Source organism: Podarcis gaigeae, assembly GCF_964106915.1.
Source record: "Podarcis gaigeae genome assembly, chromosome: 13".
Lineage (NCBI taxonomy): Eukaryota > Metazoa > Chordata > Lepidosauria > Squamata > Lacertidae > Podarcis > Podarcis gaigeae.
Window position 1 is genome coordinate 10,479,497 of NC_139689.1, and position 17,674 is coordinate 10,497,170.

Sequence of the window (17,674 nt, forward strand, 5' to 3'; positions counted from 1 at the left end):
AGTCCAGGAACCTTTGAGTACAGGGTATCACCTGAACTCTGCTAAACTGAAGTAACAATATATTGATTCCTTATAACTAGGATGATTGGAATGGAAAGATTTGTCTGGCAGGAGAGAGAGAGAGAGAAAGTGATAATACAGAGCCAAATCCTCAAATCCAGTATAGGCCCAGGTGATTAGAAACTTCTTACTCAACAGTTCTTGCAATATTTTTCTCTTTCACTATCTTTTGCTGCCATCTTGTGTCTGATTCTGTGAAGTGCATCTTCAAACCTCATGTTAACTGGGAGGGTAGATTTAGAAGAAGTCCTTAAAGCAGTGCTTTTTTTCTGGGGGGAATGCAGGGATACGCATACCCCTAAACATTTTGTGAATCTTTCTCCTTTTGTCCATTTAATGTATTTATTTTTCCTGATTTGAACTATAAAATGGTGATTTTCTTGAGTCAAAATGAGAGTACCCCTAAACATTTTTTTTTAAAAAAGCATTGCCTTAAAGTATATTGAGATCTGTAGGAAACAAAACAAATCTTCCACAGTTCAAGACAGCACAATTCCACCAATGCCCATAACTTTTCGCTTGCCCATGTTTGTTTAAGTCTGGATCCGGCAACCTTGAAAAACCTACCTTCCAAGACTAGAGTAAATGGGCATTTGCACAACTGTATTGAGATCAGTAATTCAGAATTCACAAAACACCCATCTGACTACATGCTACAGTCTCCATAGGAACATGACACCTTGGATATGCATGCAGAGGATGGCATATTAGAATTCACCCATCCCAATTGATACAAGCTTTTGGCTCTTATTTCCCATTTATATGCTAGATTTGTACAACTTCATCATATGACTTCCTGCCTTGACTGGTTTGGGCCAGTTTACAGTTTGGAGTTGTGTCCTCAGTGATCTATGCTTGTAAAGGAAACCAATGATGTTTAGATGTGGGTTCTCTCTCTCTGGTAAGTGTGTGTGTGTGTGTGTGTGGAGGAATATAAAAAAATTATCAGTCAGTTGCTCAAGACAGGCCACTAGCCATCTTAATTGCAGCTTTTCACCATCTTCACCAGAAGTCCCCAAAAGCTGCAATGGGGTCTTGCTGTTGTGGGAAGTGATACATAAATTCAGCATACTCAAAAGTGTAAGCAATTACAACTGAAATCTCAATAGCTGTTGGGTTCAATAGGATTCTTAGTAACTAGTGAGTATAGCTTGATGAACCTACATAGTGCATTACCAGTCCCAGGACCAGTAGATACTATGCAAAACAAATGTCAAAGAAGTGAAAATAGGGTACAAACTCTTATATCCCATCTATAAATGGTTACTGGTGTAGATGTCTCCCAACAGTATCTAGATGAATTAGTAGGTAGATAGGTCTGATAATAGCTTTTCATTATCCACTCCTCACCAGAGGTGGAATCTCGTCTGTACAGAGGTAGCATAATTCTGAATACTCTAAAATCTGGGGGCAGATAGCAGGGGATCGCTTTTGGCTTTATTTCCCTGAAGTGGGCTTCTGGGGGTCATTGGCTGACGACTTGGAAAAGAGAATCTGGGGACAGATAGAACCTCAGTCTGATCTTGATGAACACAGCTGTTGCCAATAGTTGGTGCCTTCGGTGGCGTAGCGTGGGGGGTGCAGGGGGGGCCGGCCGCACCGGGCGCAACATCTGGGGGTTAGGGTTAGGGGTGCTGACAACCCACGCTACGCCACTGGGTGCCTTAGCCCAGTGTTTCCCAACCTTGTGCCTCCAGATGTTTTTGGCCTACAACTCCCATCATCCCTAGCTAGCAAGACCAGTGGTCAGGGATGATGGGAGTTGTAGGCCAAAAACATCTGGAGGCACAAGGTTGGGAAACACTGCCTTAGCCAATATCAGAACTGCAGGAAGGAAAACCCATGTTTCATAAACACTTCCGTATCTTTCCACTTTCTACCAAATAACACTTCCCACCATATGTAGCTGGGAAATCTGCACCTATTTCACTTGGGCTTTAGTGACTGCATGGACAGAACTGGATATTTGGTACATGGATAGAGAGGCAACCGAGTGACTATTAACAGCATCGCTAAAGAACCTGCACTGATAACTTGTTTAATACTGGGCTAGATTTAGGTTTCAAGGACCTGAACTGCTTGGACCTAGGTCACCTTGGAGGCAGCATAGATTGTCATGGAAATCAGAGGCCATCCTTGTGCCACAGCCTGCAGGTGTCTATCTAGCAACCACCACAAAGAGTGTCTTCTGTATTAATGCCCACACTCTGGAATGGCCCTCCCTCCTCCCCAAACCCCCACGGTCTGGCATGCACCAGCTGATATAATTTGAGTGCATACTTTAAAAAGAAAAATAATCCTGTTCACCATGTCCTGTTCCTTTGCTGGCTTTTGATGCTGGCTGCTGTTGCATTTTAAGTATTAAGAACATAAACATAGGAAAAGCCTGGATCGGGTCAACGTCCCATCTAGTTTAGCATCCCCTTCTCTCAGTGGCCAATCGGATGCTTGCGGGAATCCAGCAAGCAGGACCGGAGCACAAGACATACCCTCCTGCTCTTTACAGCAACTGGTATTCAGAAGCAATAGACCCTCAGAATATAGCCATCGTGGCTGGTAGCCATTGATAGGTTCTCCATATATCTGTCCAGTCCTCTTAAAGCTGTCCAAGTTGATAGATATGGGAGCGACGAAAAAAGTATTTCTACCAGCTGGTCTGTTTAGGTTTGGTTTCATTTTTGCATCTTGCCTATTAATCACAGGACTTAGCAAACTTTTTCAGCAGGGGGCTGGTCCACTGTCCCTCAGACCTTGTGGGGGGGGCCCAGACTATATTTTTTTTTGGGGGGGGGGGACAAATTCCTATGTCCCACAAATAACCCAGAGATGCATTTTAAATAAAAGCACACATTCTGCTCCTGTGAAAATACCAGGCAGGCCCCACAAATAACCCAGAGAGGCATTTTAAATAAAAGGACACATTCTACTCATGTAAAAACATGCTGATTCCCGGACCGTCCGCGGGCCGGATTGAGAAGGCAATTGGGCTGGATCTGGCCCCCGGGCCTTAGTTTGCCTATCCATGCATTAATGTGTGTTGCCTTGAAGTGGAGGCATGATAGGTAATATATAGGTGTCTTAATAAATAAAAGTATTCAGATTTGACTCTGACAGACTCTCCCATTCAAAGAGGGTGTTGGAGGTCTTCAGTTGACCCAGATTTCATTTCCAACCTGCCCACAACTAAAGAAGCCATGAAGTTATTCTTAGACCTTGCAGACTCCTTGAGTAGTGATATACTTAGCTATTCTCTGCTTCTCAACCCCCCCTCCCCCACTTTGCACCTGCAGCCTCCATCTTGACTCCACGCAGCACCTTGTACCCTGCGCTTGCGGTCTAACGTTTTCTCCACCTCCCTGGCCGCCCGCTCGAGCCCTGCCACGTGCCGTCTCTTTCAAGCTCCCCACCTCACTGGAAAACAACCCTTGTTTTCGAGAGGAAGCGGTTTCTGTGGGGTGAGCTTCAAACGCTGACCCAGAAAAACCCACGCGCTTCTGACGTCATGGAAGTGAGCTGGTTGGCTTTGACCCATTTAGGGGATTGAAATAGTTTCCACTTCCTGCTGCCTTTCTCCCTTGTTGCCGTACCTAGCTTGGGGGTGGCGGGGAGAAGTTATTTTTGAGAATTAAAACGTAAATAGGGTCACTGGGTTAGGGGTTGAAGACACCTGTTTGGAGGAGGCTAAAAATAAGCTCACGAGGTCCAAGTTTCTAAAAGAAAGTGGGTCTTTGACCTAGGGTGGGTGAACATCAAAGTCTTGCCTCCCCCCCCCCCCCCCCGTTGGCTGTGCACAAGTTATTCTCGGTCTTGCACCCTAGTGCTAACTGCAGTCACCCCCACAATAAGTCCACATCTGCTTTGTTGTTGTTTAGTTGTTTAGTCATGTCCGACTCTTCGTGACCCCCTGGACCAGAGCATGCCAGGCACTTCTGTCTTCCACTGCCTCCCGCAGTTTGGTTCAACTCATACTGGTAGCTTCAAGAACACTGTTCAGCCATCTCTTCCTCTGTTGTCCCCTTTTCCTTGTGTCATCAATCTTTCCCAACATCAGGGTCTTTTCCAGGGAGTCTTCTCTTATCATGAGGTGGCCAAAGTATTGGAGCCTCAGTTTCAGAAACTGTCTCTCCAGTGAGCACTCAGGGCTGATTTCCCTAAGAATGGACAGGTTTGATCTTCTTGCAGTAATAGTTCATTCTATTTGTGGATGATTCCGTGTGTAGAACATGTGACTATGAGTTAAGGGTATCTGCACCATACATTTAAAACACTTCTTTATCAATCATGGCTTCTCCCACTGCATCCCGGGAACTGTAGTTTGTTAGGGGTCCTGAGAATTGTTAGGAGACCCCTGTTCCCTTCATTGAATCAAAATCCCCAGAGTGCTTTAACAATCCCCTTTCCCGGAGAAATGGGAATTGTAGCTCTGAGGGAAATAAGGGTGCTGGGACTTGTTATGTGACCCCCTAACAAACTACAGTTCCCAGGATGCCTTGAGTGAAGCCATGGCCGTTAAAGTCGTATAATAGTGCTTTAAAGAGCCAGTGTGCTGTGGTGCTTAGAGTGCTAGAATAGGACCTGGGAGACCCAGCTTCAAATCCTCTCTCGGTTGTGAAGCCTGCTGGACCAGGCAAACACTCTCTCAGCCTAACCTTCCTCACTGAGTTGTTGGCAGAGTAAAATGGGGAGAAGTCTATGAGCCTCCGTGAGCTCTCAGGAGGAGATATAAATGTAATAGATGACAGATAAATGTTTGGTGTGGATATGACCCAAGTCCCATTCATTGCACAACAGCCATGGGACTTGGATAGGAGTGCCAACTTTAAGGTAAGCAGTGGAACAGATTCTAGAGTGGCTGGGGCACTCTAATTAATAATTATTATAGTTCTTCTGCGTCTTAACAGTTGGGCAAGAGGGAGCTTTGCCGTCTTCTCTTGGTCTTGCAACATTACCATGCCAAGCAGCTCTGGCCAAAATCCCCCTCCACTAAGAGCCCTGCTGAATATGATAATTATTCATCTATGCAGGAGAGAGAACTTTGCTGATGGGATGGATGGTGATGTTATTTTTTAAAAATAAATCAAAGTATTATCTGAGACAAATAGGAATCTTACATGGCTACCAGCTGCGATGGTTTTCTCTGTCTCCACAGAGAGAACAATGCTTCTTAATACTAGTCACTGTAAATCACAGGAGGAGAAAGGGCTCTCCTGCCCAGGTCAAGCTTGCCAGTTTCCCACTAGCCACAGGGATAACAGGATGCTGGACCCAATGGGCCATTGGCCTGATTCAGCAGGCTCTACCGTTTGTACGTCTTCTGCAGACACTGAACCCAGAAGACACCTGGATTTTCACTCCTCTGCTGATGTGCATTGGACAGTTCTAATCAGATATGGAATCACAGAGCTGCAGGCCAGGGTGGAACAGCTCAGGCCCAAAGGCCAAATGTGGACCTCCAGGTCTGTCTATCTGGCCCTCGGGACTCACCCAAAGCTATACTCCTTCACCAGCCCTGCTCCAGAACCCTCCTTGGGTGTCTCTTGTCAGGCTGAAATTTGTGTCTGAACTGCAAGAATGCTTCTTGCTGCCTGGATGGAAAACAAAGCGCATTGGTTCCCCCAAAGAATCCTGAACCCCTTGCAGGTATACAGTTCCCAGCCCATTCAACACATTTTAGTTCCCACATTTCTTTGGGCGGGCTCATGTGCTTTAAATGCAAGGTGACTGAAATTCATATCCGTTGCTCCACCCATTTTTGCCTCTGGCCCTGCCAATCACTGCCACATGACCCATGGACGATTTCCCCCAAAGGAACGTAGCCTGAAAAAACGGTTTCATTTCCAAACTCCTCTAATTGTTAAGAAGCTGTTCCTAGTGTTCAGCTGAAATCCACCCTTTAGTAACCTTAAGAGCTATCTCTACGCATGTGCAAGCATTTGTGTGAAAGAGTGTACACATGTCATTTTGATGTGGGCTTAGGGCTGAAAACCTGACTTAATGCCCAGCCAGGCTTCAATTCCAATAACTCTCACTAAAGAAAAATATGTACTGCATTGCAGGCAGATAAAGGACTGTGAAGGCGATTTTAACCACTGGGGAAAAAATTGGAAAAATGATTTGAAGTTTACAGCATGTTATTCTTTGAAAATGTTTTACAGATGGTATTTAACTCCCACTAGGCTTGCTAAGATGTATACGACTGAATCAGATAAGTGCCGGACATGCAATGAGGTTGAGGGAACGTTTTTTCACATGTGGTGGACTTGTAAAAGGGTAAAAGAATATTCGGAAATTATCCATAATGAACTGGGGGGAAAGTTTAAAAGTACTTTCCCCCAAAAAACAGAGTCCTTTTTGTTGGGGATAATTCAGATGATATTTCCAGTTGTCAAAAAAAAAAAAAGGTTATTTATGTATGCCACTAGTGCGGCCTGTATTTTGTTAGTCCAAAAATGGAAAACTAGCGAGGTCCCAACTAAAGAAGAATGGCAATTTAAGTTGACAGAATATGCGCAGCTTGCAGATTTAACATTTAGAATAAGAGAACAAGAAGAACATACGTTTAAAGAGGATTGGAAAACATTTATTGAATATATGGGGGAAATTGTGTACACTTGAAAACGTTGGCAGCAATAAGATAAATTCAACAGTGCAAATAAGTTTTGATGGATGTAATAATGGAATACTGAATGGTTTGATTTTTGTAAAATATGCAGGGATCTATGATATGTATAATGAAACATGGAAAGAGAAGAAGGGAAGTCATTGATATTTTAAGGATGATTAAATGAGTATTTTAAATTGTAAAACAGAAAATTTAATAAAAATTGTATGTAAAAATAAAGAAAAGGATTGAGAAGGCAAGAAACAACTAGCAAAATATGAGATCCAGTTTCCAAGGAGGGCAAACAGGATGTTGCAGACAGAGTCGAGGGATAATTGTATGATATATTTCAGCATCGTCTTAACTTCTGGCCCTTCCAGTCTCTCTCATTTTTCCCTCTTGAGTACAAATGTGAACTCTCCTTAGAAGCTACTTCTGAATAAAAATTCAGAACAACACATTTGACGCCTATGTTACTGTCATTTCTGAATTTCTTATTTGTCTATCGTGTAGCAGCAAGAACTTTCTGACAGCAGGAGTTGTTTGACAGTAGAACGGACTCCCTCAGAAAGTGCTGGGCTGTCCTTCATTGGAGGTTTCAAAGCATTCTACCGTTTCACTTTTGTGGATCAGTGGGGGGTGGGGGGGGGGGAGAAAAACCACCACATATTCACAAAGCACCAAACATGCATAGAGGATTTAAACGTATACACTTTCCTGTAACAATACAGGATGCTTTGTGTCGATTATATTCACAAGATAGTGCAATACAATGAAGCAGGATGTTAATTTGTCGACTTTATCTCTCTCCCAGAGCTCATAAGCATTAAGCGGCTGTAAACAAAGTAGAAATCCAGAAGTTGAAGCTTTTCCCCTGTCAGAATAAAAGCTGGCGGCACCCCTAGGTGCAAGGAATGCAAGGGTGTGGTTCTTTCCAAGCAGTTGCAGATATTCCTCATGTATGCTCTGTGCTGGCGATGACTTTGTACCTGTCTCTGTTTTGAGGGGTTCTTCCACAATATACCAGATATGTTCCCCATGTTTCTGCCATTTCTGAACTGGAAGAAGAGATTGAGAAATCCTGGTTATTATCTCAATTGGAAGCCATTGCATAGGCAGTTGCAGAAAGTTACAAGCATCAAAGACAATAAAACATACATTCAGCTATAGGGTTTATGGCTATAATAATAATAATAATAATAATAATAATAATAATAATAATAAATTATTTATACCCTGCCCTTCCCAGTTCAGAAAACTGGGCTCAGGGCAGCTAACAACAAATTTAACAACAAATTTAAAACACTTAATTGATGCAACAAATTTAAAACACTTAATTGATGCAAGAAAAACCAGCATAAAATACAGTATAAAATGTGAATAACAATAAATTCAGAATTAAAAAATCAGTTTAGAGGGGAAATCCATCCAATAAACATTAGATGATCACCAGGGCCTGCTGGCTAAATTAGTCCTATTTGGGCCAGCGAGGAGACCAGGGGAGAATTAGCTGAGAATTTGTTACAGGGAGTGGGGAAGGCAATCTGGTCCCCTAGATACTTTTGCAATTGCATAGTAACAGAGCCCTGCAGAAGCAGACAAGGATGGAGAACCTGTGTTCCTTCAGATGTTGATGAGACTACAATTCCCATCAGTCCTGTGTAGCATCCCCAATGGCCAAGGATGATGGGAGTTGTAGTCCAGCAACATCTGAAGGGTCACAAGTTCCCTGCACCTGCTAAATATATCTAAATATATAAAGTAAAAGGTAAAGGACCCCTGGATGGTTAAGTCCAGTCGAAGGTGACTATTGGGCATCTTATTTTTTCAGGCTGAGGGAGCCAGCATTTGTCCACAAACAGCTTTCCAGATCATGTGGCCAGCAATGAAACACTATGACAAGTGCAGAGCGACAGAAATGCCATACTATAAACGAACACCTTAACTCATTCATCCAACTCTCACCAATCCCAGCCATCATGAGCAATGGTCAGGGATGATGGGAGCTGTAGTCCCACATCTAGAGGGTCTGTTTAATCCAGCATTCTTCTCCCCCACCCCCGGCAAGTGACATTGCCCAGCCAAATGCCTTTGTGAAGCCCATGAACAGATCAGCCCTCTCCATCCAGGATCCAGGGGCCTACTGTTCTCAGGTTGAAGGTCCCATCTGGCCTTCATGGACTGAAAGCCTCAGGATAATTCTTAGCCTCTGTGGATTTGTCTATCTTCCCATCTTAGGCAGTGAATTCTATCAATTAAGCTTCCATAACTAATCCAGTTCTCCAGTCCAAGAGGATGTAAAATCAAACCCTAAGTACCTCTATGCTAACACCTTGGTACCCATTCATCAGAACAGAGGTGGAGAGGACCTCCGTTCTGCAGGTCAACCTGCCAGTTTGCCCTGTGACACCACTTTCCCCAAACCACGCCCACCTGTCAATCAGCTGATGGCATTAGGTGATGGGGGCGGGGATCAGTCCTGCCTTGCACAGCTTCCCCAGTGTGTTCCCAGTAGGGAATGCTCTGGCATAACAAAACCTCGGCAAAGAGCAGGATTGGCACCTCTGCTCATCAGCTGGTGAATGGAAAGTTCAAGCCTGCATGTTCCTTGTTGACCGCTCCCTTCCAGCAGGTCAACTTTGGCATGGTGCTGACATCTTCATGATGTCAGGTGGTGGTGGGGTCTTCTGAGTAGGGTGGGGAGATTAAGAACTGCCACCACCTTCCAGGCCAAAAAGGTTCCTCACTCCTGTTCCAAAATGCAAGGATAAGGAGTGGTGATGGTTCCACTGGAGCAGCAGCCCAACTGATGGTGAACTGTGAATCACTGTGAGATACGGAGATCACATTAGGGAAAAAGCCAGAGCTCCAAAGACAACCTTCGCTGACCAGATACATTTTGGACCACAGCTCCCATCAGCCCCAGCCAGGACTCTTAAGTGTGTCTGTTCCTTGCTTACCTCAGCTAGACCAAGCGTGGAAGGTGAACAGCAGGTTGAAGGCAACACACTTGAGGAAAATGACTCTCAGTCCTAGCACGGTGAGGGACAGGAGATTCAACTTCTCGTCTGATTAAAACAAGGGATGGGGGAAGAGAGAAAGAGAGAATAAATGTCACAAAAGAACAGGCGTCGTTTGCAAGCTACTGTCATGGACAATTTGGACGATGAGTGTTGTTGTTTTTAAAGCAACGAGATCTCTTCTGGACTCTCGCTATTTTTGTGGGAGGGATTCAACCACAAACTGGCATATTTAGGTTGGCCCAGTTAAAATGGATTAACGTGCTCAGATGCATGAAGGAGAGGGCTCCTAGCCACGATGGCGACACCCTGTTGCACAGTTGGAGGCAGAAATGCTTCTGAATAATATTTTCTGGAAACTACAGAAGGGGAGAAGGCTCCTGTGCTCAAATCCTGTTTGCTGGCTTCCCACAGGCAACTTTTCAATCACTAGGCGAAAAGGATACTGGACTAGATGGGCCATTGGCCTGATTTGGTGGGCTCTTCTTACGTTCTTAAGCAACAAACCTACTTTTCTTTTTAGGCCAGAGTGCGCTATTATTACGCCAATGGCATGTTGCAGAATACACCCTCCCTTTAGTATTCTCACTGGATCTGCTTTAGTCAAATTCTGGCAACTAATCTAAAGACAGCTAAGCCAGAATGGCTGGTTGTCAACCCTACTTGCTCATGGGGGCAAGATTATGATTTGATTTTCATTCAGTTCCCAGTCAAGTTGCACATCCCTTTTTGCACATACGTACCTGTCTCAAAACCGCCTGTTGTCTTTTCTGAGTAGGTGGTTGCAGCTTCTGTAACAATGATGGGAATGATAATTAATGATGATGATAAAGGATTATTACATTTTCAGTTTTCATTGATTCTCTTTCCTTTATTCTTTTTTTATATAATTTTTAGTGAAGTTTTAAAATTACAAGGAAAGGGGGGGATTGGAGAAAGAAAGGAGAGAAAGAAGTTGCAAGAAAAGCATTATGCAGCATCAATGCAGGCATGCAACGTGCATATAGCAAAATATGGGGTAAAAGGATGGGATTGAATTTCCTGATCCCTTGAGCTCAGGAAGCAAGGCTGGTGACGAAGCTATTGCAGCTTCCAACCTGTACACCACAACTTGCCAGGTGTGGTGTCTCCTCGCTGAATTGTTTTAGGTGGTTGGTAAGAAGAAAACTACTGTTTCTAAAAATGCTTTCACACCACCGTTCTGCTTTGGCCGGTTCGCCTTTGTGGACAGTTAAAACACAAATAATCAATCAATTCTTTCCCCAAAATAATCCTGGGACACTGCAGATCACCCCTCACTGAGCTACAGTGTCCAGCATGCTTGAGAAACTACAGAATTATTCTGGGTTGAAATAATGTGTTTTAAAGAATGCTTCTTTATGTGACCTTTGTTTTGATGGCTATTTTGGGTTGTGGTTATGGGGGCTTAGCACAGACACCAACAGCTGTGGCTTCAGTGGGCACTGTTGTCTTCTCATTGCTTTTTAGCGTTTTGAATGCTAAGCTGCCTTGAGACTTTTTGAAGACCAAGCAGAATATATAGCTTTTCAGATCATCGTCCAATTGGCTTGCAAACATTTACACAGTCTGCTTTTTACCTGCTGACTCCGATGGGAATCTATTGTTATTTTGCTCAGCATAACAACCATCAGCCTCTTTGCTTTTGCCCCAGATCACTTCGCCGTAGCTGGGTGTTTCCTTGCCACTTTCTTTCACTATGACGATTGAGCCATTGACCTCGTGTTCATCAATTCCATCAGCCCCCACTCTGATGGGTGTGGGGAAAAAGTCGGTGATAAGGCAGGCAGAAATGTCTCGGTCTTCTTCCTTGGGTGACTGTAGTTTGTAGACGGAAGGCTCGGATGGCTCAAGCTCTGAATGGGGGGAAGCAAAGGATAACCAGAAGTTAGAAACTGCAGCTGAAATTGACATATGCTGTGAAAGTCAATGCCATACTAATAATGTGCAAAGGGGTGGGTGAGAGGCAGGATTAAATTATTCATCCATTCCACAAAAATCTGACTCTGATTACATATGATCTCCCCTCCCTCTTTCACCGGTCCTTCAAGAAAAAGGCATTCAAGGCATCTCAGAATATAAAAATGCACCACTCAACAATAATCGTCAAAGAAAATATCAGAATAAATCAGTAGCAGAGGATCTCTGCCCCTCCCGATATTGCCACACTCCGACTTCCATCATCTCTGAGCATTGGCCATGCTGGCAGTGGTGGGCTTATGGGAGCTGGAGATTCTGGAGAGATTCCGTTTATCCCTGGAATAAACGAGCCGAAGAAAGGTTTGTATCCAACTAAGTCTTAGGCTACGTTCACACCATGCACTTATAGTGATGCCACTTTAAACTGTCATGGCTTCCCCCAAAGGATTCTGGGAGCTGTAGTTTGGTAAAAGTGCAGAGAGTTGCTAGGAATCCCCTGATCACCTTGCAGAGCTACAATACCCAGCATTCCAGAAAAAGGCACTGATGGTTAAACAACTCACTGTAGCTCTGTGAGGGGAATAGGGGGTCTGCTAAGACCTCTCAGCACCTTCAACAAACTACTGCTCCCAGAATACTTTGGGTGGGTGGGGGGAAGCCATGACTGTTTAAGATGAATCATGAATCATAGAGTTGCAAGGAACCCCAAAGGCCAACTAGCCCACCAGCCTCGCAATGCAGGAATAATAGTATCATAGCACTATAAATTTATGGAATTAATGCTTTTGTGTTAGCCATTCTTCTCAATAAGCATATCTTGGAATGTATGTTGCAACAGCTTGCTCTGAGTAGAATTACCATTAGCTACAACCCCAAGTGAGCAGGTGCTTGTTTTGCATTGTTCTGCAGTGAGCAACTGGCAAAACGTTTGCACCGAAGGACCCCGTCTGCTCCACCGAGCTCTCACTCAGTGCAACTGAGAGCACACTCCTCCAGCTCTCAGGAACCATTTCCCAGAAGCGCCCACAAAGCTCACACCTCGCTGTGGGCTGTTTTTTCGCTATGAGGATGACGGCACAACCTGAGAAGCAACCCACAGCTCTTCTCTACAGTTCAGTGAGTAAATGAAGGCATATCCACAGGTTCCACAACCCTGCTATAGAGCAAGTCCAGGGTCAGCAGCCGACGAGCAACGACTAATCCCACCAATAACTACAATAAAGCTTAAAATATGTGTAATGGTGAACTGGATGGTACTGAACAGGCAAGGTCCAGAATTCCATGTGGATGCTGGGGCTTGGAAATTTTTGCATAAGCCATTTTATTTATTTATTGAATTTATATACCGCCCTACACCCGGACATCCCATCACTTGGGTTCCTGCATTTCAGGAGGTTGAACTTGATGACCATTTTGGTCCCTTCCAACTCTATGATTCCCCCTTCTCATTCAAATATACTTAATTCTGCATATGCCTCTTGCACAGCGAAGAATAACTGGATCCAAACACAACACCAGTGTGGTGTAGTGGTTAAGAGCGGTAGTCTCGTAATCTGGGGAACCGGGTTCGCGTCCCCACTCCTCCACATGCAACTGCTGGGTGACCTTGGGCCAGTCACACTTCTTGAAGTCTCTCAGCCCCACTCACCTCACAGAGTGTTTGTTGTGGGGGAGGAAGGGAAAGGAGAATGTTAGCTGCTTTGAGACTCCTTGAAGGGAGTGAAAGGCGGGATATCAAATCCAAACTCTTCTTCTTCTTCTATTCCAGAGCATATTATTTCTCCCGTTCTCTCTCTCTCTCTCTCTCTCTCTCTCTCTCTCTCTCTCACACACACACACACACACACACACACACACATACACCCTGACATACTCGCAGAAAGCTACCTTAATAATAATAATAAAATTTTATTTATATACCGCCCTCCCCGGCTGAAGCCGGGCTCAGAGCAGCTAAAAACAGTAAATGTAACACAGTTTACAAAAAATCACAATCAATTAATTTAAATACATTCTAAAATCAATTCATTCTAAAATCAATTCAGCACTCTAACATTAAATTTGCACCCTAATCCCAAAAACTTTTTATGAAAATAACTCCTACTGAAATGAACGGAAGTTCCACAAAAGGTGTGTGGGATCAAGACAATAATTTGCATTTAGGGCAGCAGATTCCTAGATTCAGGATATTCTAGAAAAGCTCTAACAACAATTACTGTACATTCTGTAATGTACATACTGTACACATGAGATTATTTCACTGTGATGTTATATAAACCAAAATATGTTTCTGTTTTAACTGACCTATTTTTACCTAATATTTATTGGTGTAAATAGATGTTTAAAAAGGTATTTTCCTGGACAAGTCTGAGTCAGACCTTTCGTCCATCAAACTCAGTACTGTCTGCACTGACTAGGAACAGGTTATCCAGGATTTCAGGCCAGAGTCTCTTCCAACCCTACCTGGAGATGAAGGGGATTGAACCAGGGACGTTCTGCATGCAAAGCAAATGCTCTACCACTGAGCTATGGCTCCATCCCCATTTGAATGTTTCCAATATTTGACTTACTTGGTTTAACACTCAGTTGAGTCCCACCTCCAAACAACAATTTGTTAGCAGTTCCTCCATAAGTCACCCAGTGGGTTAGGGTACGACAAAAACACATCTTGACATAATAGGGAATGTCATGGGAGCACAGGAAGCTAACTCAAACCAAGGGAGGCCAATGGCCCAGCTAGCTCAGTAAGGCTGATGCTAACTTGCTACGCCTTCCCAGGATTTCAGCAACGTCTAGGCAACACGATGACCATGTACATACGCAATAGACAATCTTTATAGAATTCCTTCAAACCATAATAAGTACAAAATGAAATCTTTAGTCTCAAAGTCTCTGAAAATCTTTAAATGAAGCAAGGTACCAGACTTTGTAGGATGAAAGGCAAGCTCTGAAGCTTTGTGTATTCAGCAAAAAGGATATAGAATTGCTTCATAAATTGAAAATAAAATTTTACAGACGATTTTACATCATCTGTAAAATTATATTTTCAGGTTGTGAAATTTTATTTTCAGTTTATGAAGCAATTCTATATCCTCCTACCAAGCTGACAAAGAATTCTATGAAACAGTAGTCAACATCCGGAATCACTGTTCAGTGTTGGACATCATATTTGCTGAATACACAAAGCTCCACAGCTTGTCTTTCATCATACAAAGTCTGGTACCTCGCTTCATTTAAAGATTTTCAGAGACTTTGAGACTAAAGATTTCACTTTGTACTTGTTATGGTTTGAAGGAATTCTATAAAGATTGTCTATTGCGTATGTACACGGTCATCGTGTTACCTAGAGATTGTTGACATTCTCTGTGCAACACAGGGGTTTGCTTGGTTTCCAGGATTTCAGGCAGGACAGCCCTACTTAAAGACACAGTTGGAATTGAACAGGGGGCATTTTGCATGCAAGGCAGATGCTGTAATATGGACCTCCAACCCCTCCCACCTTTACATTTGGGGTGAAGTCAAAAGAGCATAAGGATGTATCCAACTAAGTTCTTGTCAAAGTAGGTACACTGAAATTAAATGGATCTAAGTTAGTCATGCCCATTCATTTCAATGTGTGTACTCTGACAGCATTGTAAATACAGTTAACCATGTTCTTCTCTCCCTGTCCTGCCCCCAGGGTTTGCCTCAATGGGTGGCTGGAACAGTCCGGATATGAGTTGGCTAAACTGTGTTGGGTGAAACTCTGTTGGGCTGAATGTGCACCCAATCTCTCTGTGGATCAACAGGGCAGGTGGGCAAGGTACATTGCCGTCAATGGCTTGGGGTAGCTACATTAGCTCTTTGAATCTCAGTCGACACCACCAATGTAATCATCATCAATGTTGCTGTTGTCATTCATCACCATCTATTATCACCATTTATTATTAACACAGTTATCGTAATCTACGGCCAATGGTCCATAAATAAATATATACATATGCAGTATTTTAAATTAATCCTGTTTGCTTATCTTTGAGCTGCCTATGGATTTTGGTGGGCATCTCTGAACGTTTGAAGCATTTTGAGAGAGTCTAAAAAACATAAGAAGAGCCCGTTGGATCAGTTCAGTGACCCATCTAGTCCAACTTCCTCTTTTCAAAGTAGCCAATTAGATACCTGTGGGAAACCCACAAGCAGGAGGATCCAAGCTCCAACCTCTTTTGGTTTCCAGAAAATGGAATTTTCCAGCAGGTGCTTCCAGTTGTGGAGGCAGAATATAGCCATCGTGGCTAGTAGACATCAAGAGCCTTCTTCTGCATGAGTGTGTGAATGCTCTCTCAAGGTGGTAGACGAAACCCATACAATGCTAACTATACTCAGTGTTCAAAGGAACTAAGAGGTACCAAATCCAGTAGTAAGGGGGCATGAGAGTTTACTCACTGCAAGCCAATCAGAGCTTTGGGCTAACTGAAAATTCTAATAAATAGATGGTGGACTGGACCAGAATGAATGGACCAGACCAATGCTTAGAAAAGATTTTGGAGCCTGTGTGGTCGGAAAATGACATCACAACTTCCCACCCAAGAGATGGCAGAACTATAGAATGCATTAAAATCGTGCGCATGGAGGGTGGGGAGAAAAATAACAGACATTTTCACACCATTCTCCATGTTCCCTCAAAACCAGCACAAACAGAAGTGTCAACTTACCAGGGGTAACTACAAGTCTGGTACCACCTCCCAATATGAATTTAAATCCAGCAGTATTATCACTGTGAGACATGTCTGTACAAAATGGTGGTTCTGTGGAAGCTGACGTGTGCCATGGTTCAGCCTGTTGGATGGCATGCTATTAGAACCATGTGGGGACTTTTCCCACTAAAAAAAGTAATATTTCAGAATGAAAAGTCCACTTTTGAGTCTCTTGTAAATATTTTGATTGACAAGTGGTTTGAGACTCCTGGGTAACGTAAAAATCAACAAATCTACAGAATACATGGTTGGATGGATCAGTACATGTCTCCTTGCGTGAGACTAACCTGGTTTAATTTTATACTACCTGATGCTCTAAGCAGTCTAAAAAAGCATCAATAGTCTGAGATCCAAAGAATAGAACAATGAGTGGTTTGGATATGGGTTTTTTGCTTGTTTTCATCCACACTCCTTACTTCCCACCCAACAAAAACTAGTTTTCAGAAGAGTTTCACAACTTCTTTGTGATAAGGCCTACTGTTCTAAGATGAATAAGAGAAAACGGAAATCCAAAAGGGTGAACCCAAAGCCTTTGGGAGTACATACAGTAGCCTTTGGGATCTTGGCCAAAATAAGCAAATAATGTTATTTGCTCACCATGCCCCACTGACAATCTTGTCTCTCTCCCAAATATACAGTGGTACCTTGGATTAAGTACTTAATTCATTCCGGAGGTCCGTTCTTAACCTGAAACTTTTCTTAACCTGAAGCACCATTTTAGCTAACGGGGCCTCCTGCTGCCGCCGCGCCACCGGAGCACAATTTCTGTTCTCATCCTGAAGCAAACTTCTTAACCCAAGGTACTATTTGTGGGTTAGCGGAGTCTGTAACCTGAAGCGTATGTAACCTGAAGCGTATGTAACCCGAGGTACCACTGTAACTGTATTACCTTCATAGGTCACTGCTCTTCTTATAAATACACGTCTTTAAATAAATGCAAAGACGTGAATTTTGTCTGTGACCACCATTTGAGTAGTTTCCTAATGTGAGAATTGAATGGTGTTGATGATGGTAGTTGTGGTAAAGAACACAGGAGCATAAGCATTGCAATCTTATATGGCAGCAATGGTCTGCTAGCATTCTTCCTCCCAACAGTGGTCAATTACAAGTGACAAGAAAGACATTATGCTATCCACTCCTTATTAGTCTCAGAGAGGTTATATCTAGCTGGGTTACACTCACAGTAAATACTGGCTCCCTAAAAAGAGGACTGAGCTTTATAGAACAAATCAAGAAATTCCCCACAAAAGTACATAAAATGAACACCCAAGTTTCCCATAATGCCAATATAGGCAGAAATGCTAACTTACCCGGTATAACAA

The 17,674-nt window shown here is 43.3% G+C and overlaps 1 gene segment (V, D, J or C); it reads right to left on the reverse strand.

Moving 5' to 3' along the window:
• Positions 1–7,323: 7,323 nt before the first annotated feature.
• LOC310828907 (T cell receptor alpha chain MC.7.G5-like) overlaps positions 7,324–17,674 on the reverse strand; it is a 136,458-nt gene continuing 126,107 nt past the window's right edge. Inside the window, exons 4-7 of the C gene segment in view lie at positions 11,280–11,555; positions 10,425–10,472; positions 9,622–9,729; positions 7,324–7,719 (exon numbers count right to left, since the gene is read on the reverse strand).